Below are 7,919 nucleotides of genomic sequence, written 5' to 3'. Positions count from 1 at the left end.
CCACATTTATACCCTCCACACTATCATTGATAAACATGTACACCAAAACAAAACCAAAATCTTTGCTTGCTTTATTGACTTTGAAAAAGCTTTTGATTCAATCTGGCATGAAGGACTCTTTCTAAAACTACTGGAAAATGGGATTGGAGGGAAAACGTTTGATTTAATCAGCACCATGTATAAAAACAATACATGTACTGTAAAAATAGGGAATAATCTGACAGAATTTTTCTCTCAACAACGAGGAGTTAGACAAGGTTGCCCATTGAGCCCCACTCTGTTTAACATTTATATAAATGAATTAGCCAAAGAATTAAACAATTCGACTGCCCACCGGCCCGACCCTAACTGAATCAGAAATCAAATGTCTCCTCTATGCAGATGATTTAGTCATTCTGTCAAAAACAAAAGAGGGACTACAACAGCTCCTCGACATCATAGAGACATTCAGTCAAACATGGGCTCTTAAAATCAACCTAGCAAAAACTAAAATAATGATTTTTCAAAAGAGACCCAGGTGTAAGGAAAATAAACACACTTTTAGAGCGGGAAACCAGGTCCTCCAACACACCCATGAATACAGCTATCTGGGACTAAACATCAGCTCAACAGGGAACTTCAGTCTGGCTGTGAATGAACTGAAAGCAAAGGCACTGAGAGTCTTCTACATGATCAAAAATACAATTCAATTTGAAATTCCAATTCAAACCTGGCTAAAAATCCTAAAAGCAATCATCGAACCAATCGTTCTTTATGGCAGTGAGATATGGGGACCCCTAAAAACCCAAGATTTCTCCAAATGGGAAAAAGAAGAAATTTAAATTATGCATAGCCAAATTTGTAAAAGCATCTTAAAAGTAAACAGAGCAACCTCAAACAACTCAGAGCTGAATTAGGACAATACTCATTATTAATTAGTATTCAAAAGAGAGCTGTGAAATTCCAGCAGCACCTGAGATGCAGTGACGCGAGCTCTCACCAGACTGAAGCCCTGCAGTGACGCGAGCTCTCACCAGACTGAAGCCCTGCAGTGACGCGAGCTCTCACCAGACTGAAGCCCTGCAGTGACGCGAGCTCTCACCAGACTGAAGCCCTGCAGTGACGCGAGCTCTCACCAGACTGAAGCCCTGCAGTGACGCGAGCTCTCACCAGACTGAAGCCCTGCAGTGACGCGAGCTCTCACCAGACTGAAGCCCTGCAGTGACGCGAGCTCTCACCAGACTGAAGCCCTGCAGTGACGCGAGCTCTCACCAGACTGAAGCCCTGCAGTGACGCGAGCTCTCACCAGACTGAAGCCCTGCAGTGACGCGAGCTCTCACCAGACTGAAGCCCTGCAGTGACGCGAGCTCTCACCAGACTGAAGCCCTGCAGTGACGCGAGCTCTCACCAGACTGAAGCCCTGCAGTGACGCGAGCTCTCACCAGACTGAAGCCCTGCAGTGACGCGAGCTCTCACCAGACTGAAGCCCTGCAGTGACGCGAGCTCTCACCAGACTGAAGCCCTGCAGTGACGCGAGCTCTCACCAGACTGAAGCCCTGCAGTGACGCGAGCTCTCACCAGACTGAAGCCCTGCAGTGACGCGAGCTCTCACCAGACTGAAGCCCTGCAGTGACGCGAGCTCTCACCAGACTGAAGCCCTGCAGTGACGCGAGCTCTCACCAGACTGAAGCCCTGCAGTGACGCGAGCTCTCACCAGACTGAAGCCCTGCAGTGACGCGAGCTCTCACCAGACTGAAGCCCTGCAGTGACGCGAGCTCTCACCAGACTGAAGCCCTGCAGTGACGCGAGCTCTCACCAGACTGAAGCCCTGCAGTGACGCGAGCTCTCACCAGACTGAAGCCCTGCAGTGACGCGAGCTCTCACCAGACTGAAGCCCTGCAGTGACGCGAGCTCTCACCAGACTGAAGCCCTGCAGTGACGCGAGCTCTCACCAGACTGAAGCCCTGCAGTGACGCGAGCTCTCACCAGACTGAAGCCCTGCAGTGACGCGAGCTCTCACCAGACTGAAGCCCTGCAGTGACGCGAGCTCTCACCAGACTGAAGCCCTGCAGTGACGCCAGCTCTCACCAGACTGAAGCCCTGCAGTGACGCGAGCTCTCACCAGACTGAAGCCCTGCAGTGACGCGAGCTCTCACCAGACTGAAGCCCTGCAGTGACGCGAGCTCTCACCAGACTGAAGCCCTGCAGTAATTAAACCACATTTTATGGCATTATCAAATACAGAGAAATTAAGTGACATTTTAGGGGAAGATTCCAAAAATGATCCCCACAGCAGCAAGATATGTATCAGCCTGTCACACACTCAGACTGTCAGCCAGTGGACAAAACTGAAGCAAGAGCATTTCTTACACGTACTGTTGTGCAATTTATTTATTATTTATTTTCTTTTTAACAATGTCTTTAATATTTTTCTTGTTTCTTGTTTGTGGAAAAAAAGAGAAGGTATACATGTACTTATTTACTTAATTATTTTACATATCTATTGTTGTTTTGTTTATGTATTATATAATTGTTTATTCCTTATCCATGTAATGGACAATGCTTTGGCAATACTGTGCAAGTCATGCCAATAAAGCTCATTTGAATTTGAGAGAGAGAGAGAGAGATTAGATTTTTAACCACATATTTATTAACTACACAACTTCTGGTATAATTTACAAAATTCACAAAGAGTTACTCAAATTCTTCAACAAATTGCAATGTATCATTTTCAAACCAGCACAAAACATTTTCTACACTCCAAACCTCTTCAAGCTTTTCCAATTTCTTCATATGAGAGTAGAAAATAAAGTCATGTTTTATTCTAGTCCCTTGAACAACAATTAAACATTTTTACTACTGCCATGAGCAACTTTATATTTCCTACTAATATAAACTGCCATTTTGGCTCGACCCAAAATAAAATTTAGCAACCGTCCTTTCCTCTTTTTCCTTTTGCAATATTTAAAACCAAAAATAAACACAATCATTGTAAACATTTCATTAACATTAGTAAATATAATCTCCAATAAAGCAAACACAGGTCTTAATCTCTCACAATGCATAAAACAATGAAATACGTTTTCTCTTTGATCACAAAAAGGACAGCAATCTTGCACATTTGGATTCAACACTGAGATAAAAGCATTTACAGCAACAATCCCATGTCAAATTCGCCATTGAAGATCACCCACATTTTTAGTCAATTGTGGTTTGTAACAAGAGCCCCAAAAAGGCTTAACTCCAATATCAACACTTAAATGGTCTCTCCATGGTGTATCCATTCGTTTTAGTTTCTCTTTATTTATCACCTTCACACAAACTTTATATAAACTCTTTCCACCCATTGTATCAAAAGTTAAGTCTCTCAAATTCTCTGAGGTCATTAAAACATTTTCATTTTCAATTACACTTTTAGAGATCACCATACAAGGAAAAAGATCCGTTTTATCAGGAAGCGCTTGACTCGACACAAGGTTCCAATCTTCTTCACTCAAATTTTCTCGCCACTTCTTTAACAAAAGATGGACTGTCCTTGTTGATTTAATTCCAAGTCTCTGCGCAAGTGCATTAGCATTGTCCAACGCGATACCAGCCACTTCTATTAAGTCCTTCATTTTAACAACTTTGGCTTTTGTTAACGTTTGCATCAACCATAAAGTTGTATGTCCACAAAACTCCAGTCGAGCACCATTAATCAAAGGTTCTTCCAAAAACCAATACAGAGACTTACATGACATTGATCTTTTAACCTGTACCATACACCATGCTCTTCTTACACTCTCATAAAAGGAAGAATCTCACAATCTGTCCAAAAAATATTTCTTCTAAAACCCCACCCGCCAACCTTACTTAAAAGGCAACAGGCTGGTCCAAACCATGATATATTTGGACTATATAAAAACTTTTGAACAAACTGTAGCCTAAAAGCTACTTTCCTACTTATAAGATCAACAACCCCTTGTCCACCTTCTTCCTTTGGAAGATAAAGAACATTTCGTGGTAACCAATGTAATCTATCCCAAAAGAAATGTATCATCTTGAGCTGTATTTTTCCAAGAACCCCTACCGGCATAATGAGGAGGCTACTAGATTATTAATAATCAAAGCTCTCCCCCTGAAAGACATTTTAGGTAAAATCCATTTCCACCTTCCTAATCTTCCTTCTACATTTTCCAGAACATTTCCCCAGTTTCTTTGCATTATTATTTCATCACCCAAAAAAAACTCCAAGATATCTAAGACCTCTTTGTGACCAAACCATTTCACCTGGTAAAACCATTCTCCTTCATTCCATTTTCCAACCCTATACGCTGAACTTTTAGCCCAATTTACTTTTGCAGATGAAATTTTTGCATAAATATCAACCAGTTTATCAATATCATCCTGTCCACTGGTTACAACCAATACATCATCTGCATAAGCTGATAGTTTTATGGGTGGAAAAGTTCTCTCATATCTAAAACCATCTAAATGAGTCCTAATTTTATTTAGCATGGTTTCTATTGCTATTGAGTAAAGCATACCTGACAAGGCGCATCCTTGTCTAATCCCCCTTTTGTATTTATAAGGGCTACTCAAACCACCATTGATTTTCAGTACACTTTCAATATCCTCATAAAGCACTTTAATAAAGGCAGTGAAAGCAGGTGGAAAACCAAAAGTTTCAAAAATATACCATAAAAACTGATGATCCACCCGATCAAACGCCTTCTCTTGATCTAAAGAAATTAGACCACATTTTTTTCCAAAGAGTCTTGAGACTTCCAACACATCCCGAATCAAGGATATATTATCCACTATTGATCTATTAGGTACACAATAAGATTGATCTAAATGTATAACTTGTCCAATTACCTCCTTCAGTCTGTTTGCCAAAGCTTTTGATAACATCTTATAATCAGTGCAAAGTAAAGAAACTGATCTCCAGTTTTTTATCTCTTTGAGATCACCTTTATTAGGGAGCAAGGTTAAAACAGTTCTTCTGCAACTTAGTGGTAGTTGTCCTTTATCCAAACTATCACTTAAAACTGCAAGTAGATCTTCTCCTAACAAATGCCAATATGCCTTGTAAAATTCAACAGGCAGCCCATCTAATCCTGGTGCTTTACCATTTTTCATACACTGCAAAGCATTAAAAACTTCCTCTATTGTTAAGGGGCATACCAGTTTTGCATATGAATCCTCATTCACTTTTGTAAGATGATCTGCCACAAATTCAGCCATTAACTGGCCATCCACAAAACTGCGGGTATACAGCTCCTTATAAAAACTGACAGCCCTTTTACGAATGTCAGAAACCTCAGTAAGAACTTTTCCATCTTCTGACCGTAAACACTGAATACTTTTTCTTTGGCCATTTTTCCTTTCCAAACTGAAAAAGAACTTTGACAGGGCATCCATTTCAGAAAGACTCTGAAATCTGGATTTAACCAGTGCCCCCTGAGACCTTGTACCTAATAGATCTGCTAATGTTGCTTTTTTTCCTTTAAGAGCCCGCAATTGGTTTTGATTTGCAGTGGCTCCACTTAAAGTCTGAATTTCCACTATATCCATCTCTAGACTTCTTATGGATTGAACCATGTCTCTAGTAACATTAAAAGTGTACTGATTACAGAGTTTTTGTATCTGCACCTTCCCAATATCCCACCACTGTTGTATTGATGTAAAATAAGACTTTTTAGATTTCCACCCCAATCAAAAGAAAGAAAAACATTTACAAAAATGGTCATCTTCAAGTAAAGCACTATTAAAATGCCAATAGGCACTCTTAATTTTAACAGAATTAATAAAAACACATGCTACTACCATTGAGTGATCAGAGAAACCAACAGGTTAAATATAACAAGATTTAAAACATTGTTTCTGATATTTAAAACAATAAAACAGATCCAGTCTTGCCAAAGAGATACAATTTTCTTTCACATGAGCCCATGTATATTGCCTTTCATTACAATGAAAATTCCTCCACACATCACAAAGTTGCAAAGTTTTAATCATATTTAATCATTTGTTTTTTGATGCCATATGAGGTTCAATGTGATTTCTATCTAAATCATTGCTTGTACAATTAAAATCCCCACCCAGTACTAGAAAACTTTCCATATGACATTGTTTCAGACTACCACATAAAGTTTCAAGAAACAACATTCTTTCCATTGACTTTACAGGAGCATAGACATTTATTAATTCCATAGTAACATTTTCAAACTTTGCTATTAACTTAATTAAACGGCCTTGTATTACTTCAATAACATCATAAGATATTGGTAGGCAGGTCTTTGAGAACAAAACAGCCACCCCAGCACTAAGAGCAGTCTTATGACTCAAAACAATCTTTCCTTCCCACTCCTTCATCCATTCAACTTCATTTTCCTTTGTGCTGTGAGTCTCTTGCAAAAACATAACATCTATATTTTTTAGTTTCATTAACTCATAAACTTGCGCTCTTTTGCTTACATCCCTTGCCCCATTTACATTCAGGGAAGATATTTTAAAATTACTCATTATGAGGGATGAAAAAAGCACAAAAAACAAATCCACATTATTCTTGTGACATATCATTATGCATTGTCTGAGGACGCACCTTTTGCACAATCTTTTTTAAACGATACATACGATATTTCACCTTTCTGTTTCATAAGAATCTTTGCTGAGTCAATGAATAACGAAAGATCAGGAAAAAAAATCTATAACCTCCACATTACTCATTCCTTTTGTACGCTGCAGAAACTGTTTCATTCTTTCCAAACTGTAACTACTATAATCTTTACTCATATTTCCCTCAACTTCCACTTCAGAACAATCTCGCTCACTTTCTGAGCCAGACACCTCACTTACATTCGAAACTTCCTCAGAACTTTCAGTAACAATCTCATCATGTGCCTTTTTCTTTGATGTATTTTCCATCTCACAAAGATTCGACTTCCTCTTCACTGCTGGCACTTTAAATACTTCTTCATCCTCTTTAAGTATTTCACCCTCCATCTCATCAAAAACAATATCCATTGTCTCATAATTTTTTTGAATTCGTTTCTCACTATTCTTTACTCCACTTCCTAGATCTTCTTTGTCCACACTCAAATCCGAAACCTCACCAACTTCGCTTTCTTTTTCCACACTCTGACCTTCAATAGACCCACTTTCAACATCTGAAACATTTGACGCATCTCTTTCTGGACAAGCGCGTACCAAATGGCCCACCTTCCGGCATCCAAAGCATTTCATGCTCTCAGTTGTTACAAAGATTAGATAATCAAAACTATCAACTTTAAATTTAAAAGTAATATTCAGTTCATCAATATCACTCCTCAAAATCATATGCACTTGTCTGCGGAAAGACGCAACGTGCTTCAACAATGCAGCCTAGGGGGATTTCCTTAATCGCAGAAACCAACTGTCCATAACGAGATAATTCGCGTTTGAGTGCTTCATCGCCAATAAATGGGGGCACATTAGAAAGCAACACTTTTCTTGCTGGATTAACAAGTGGGAAAACCTTAATGAAAGCCTTGGAGGCCGCCATACTCCTGGTCGAGTGCGCTCTGACCCCCATAGGCGACGGGAGGCCAGAGGACTCGTAAGCTAGTGAGATGGCCTCGACCACCCACCTACTCATAGTCTGCTTGGTCGCCGGAGATCCTTTATTTGGCAGACCAAAACAAACAAAAAGCTGATCTGTCTTACGCCACGGGGCAGCTCTGTGTGCGTAAACGTCCAGTGCTCGAACTGGACAGAGCAGATTAAGCCTTTCTTGGCCTACTTCCTGGAATGGAGGACAGAATGCCTGAAGTACTATGGGCCCCGGTGAAGAAGTGGGCACCTTAGGGACATACCCGGCCCTCGGGTAAAGGAATGCCCTAACCATGTGAAACAGAGAGTGCCTGAAGATCCCCGATCCTTTTCAGTGAGGAAATAGCGAGGAGAAAGATGGTCTTGAG

The 7,919-nt window shown here is 40.3% G+C and overlaps 1 protein-coding gene across 1 annotated transcript in view; it reads right to left on the bottom strand.

Moving 5' to 3' along the window:
- LOC107568554 (meprin A subunit beta-like) overlaps positions 1-7,919 on the bottom strand; it is a 19,714-nt gene that overhangs the window by 2,378 nt on the left and 9,417 nt on the right. The window lies entirely within an intron of this gene.

Source organism: Sinocyclocheilus grahami, unplaced genomic scaffold, assembly GCF_001515645.1.
Source record: "Sinocyclocheilus grahami isolate Dianchi unplaced genomic scaffold, SAMN03320097.WGS_v1.1 scaffold1257.1, whole genome shotgun sequence".
Classification (NCBI taxonomy): Eukaryota; Metazoa; Chordata; class Actinopteri; order Cypriniformes; family Cyprinidae; genus Sinocyclocheilus; species Sinocyclocheilus grahami.
This window is presented reverse-complemented; position numbering and strand designations above follow the sequence as displayed.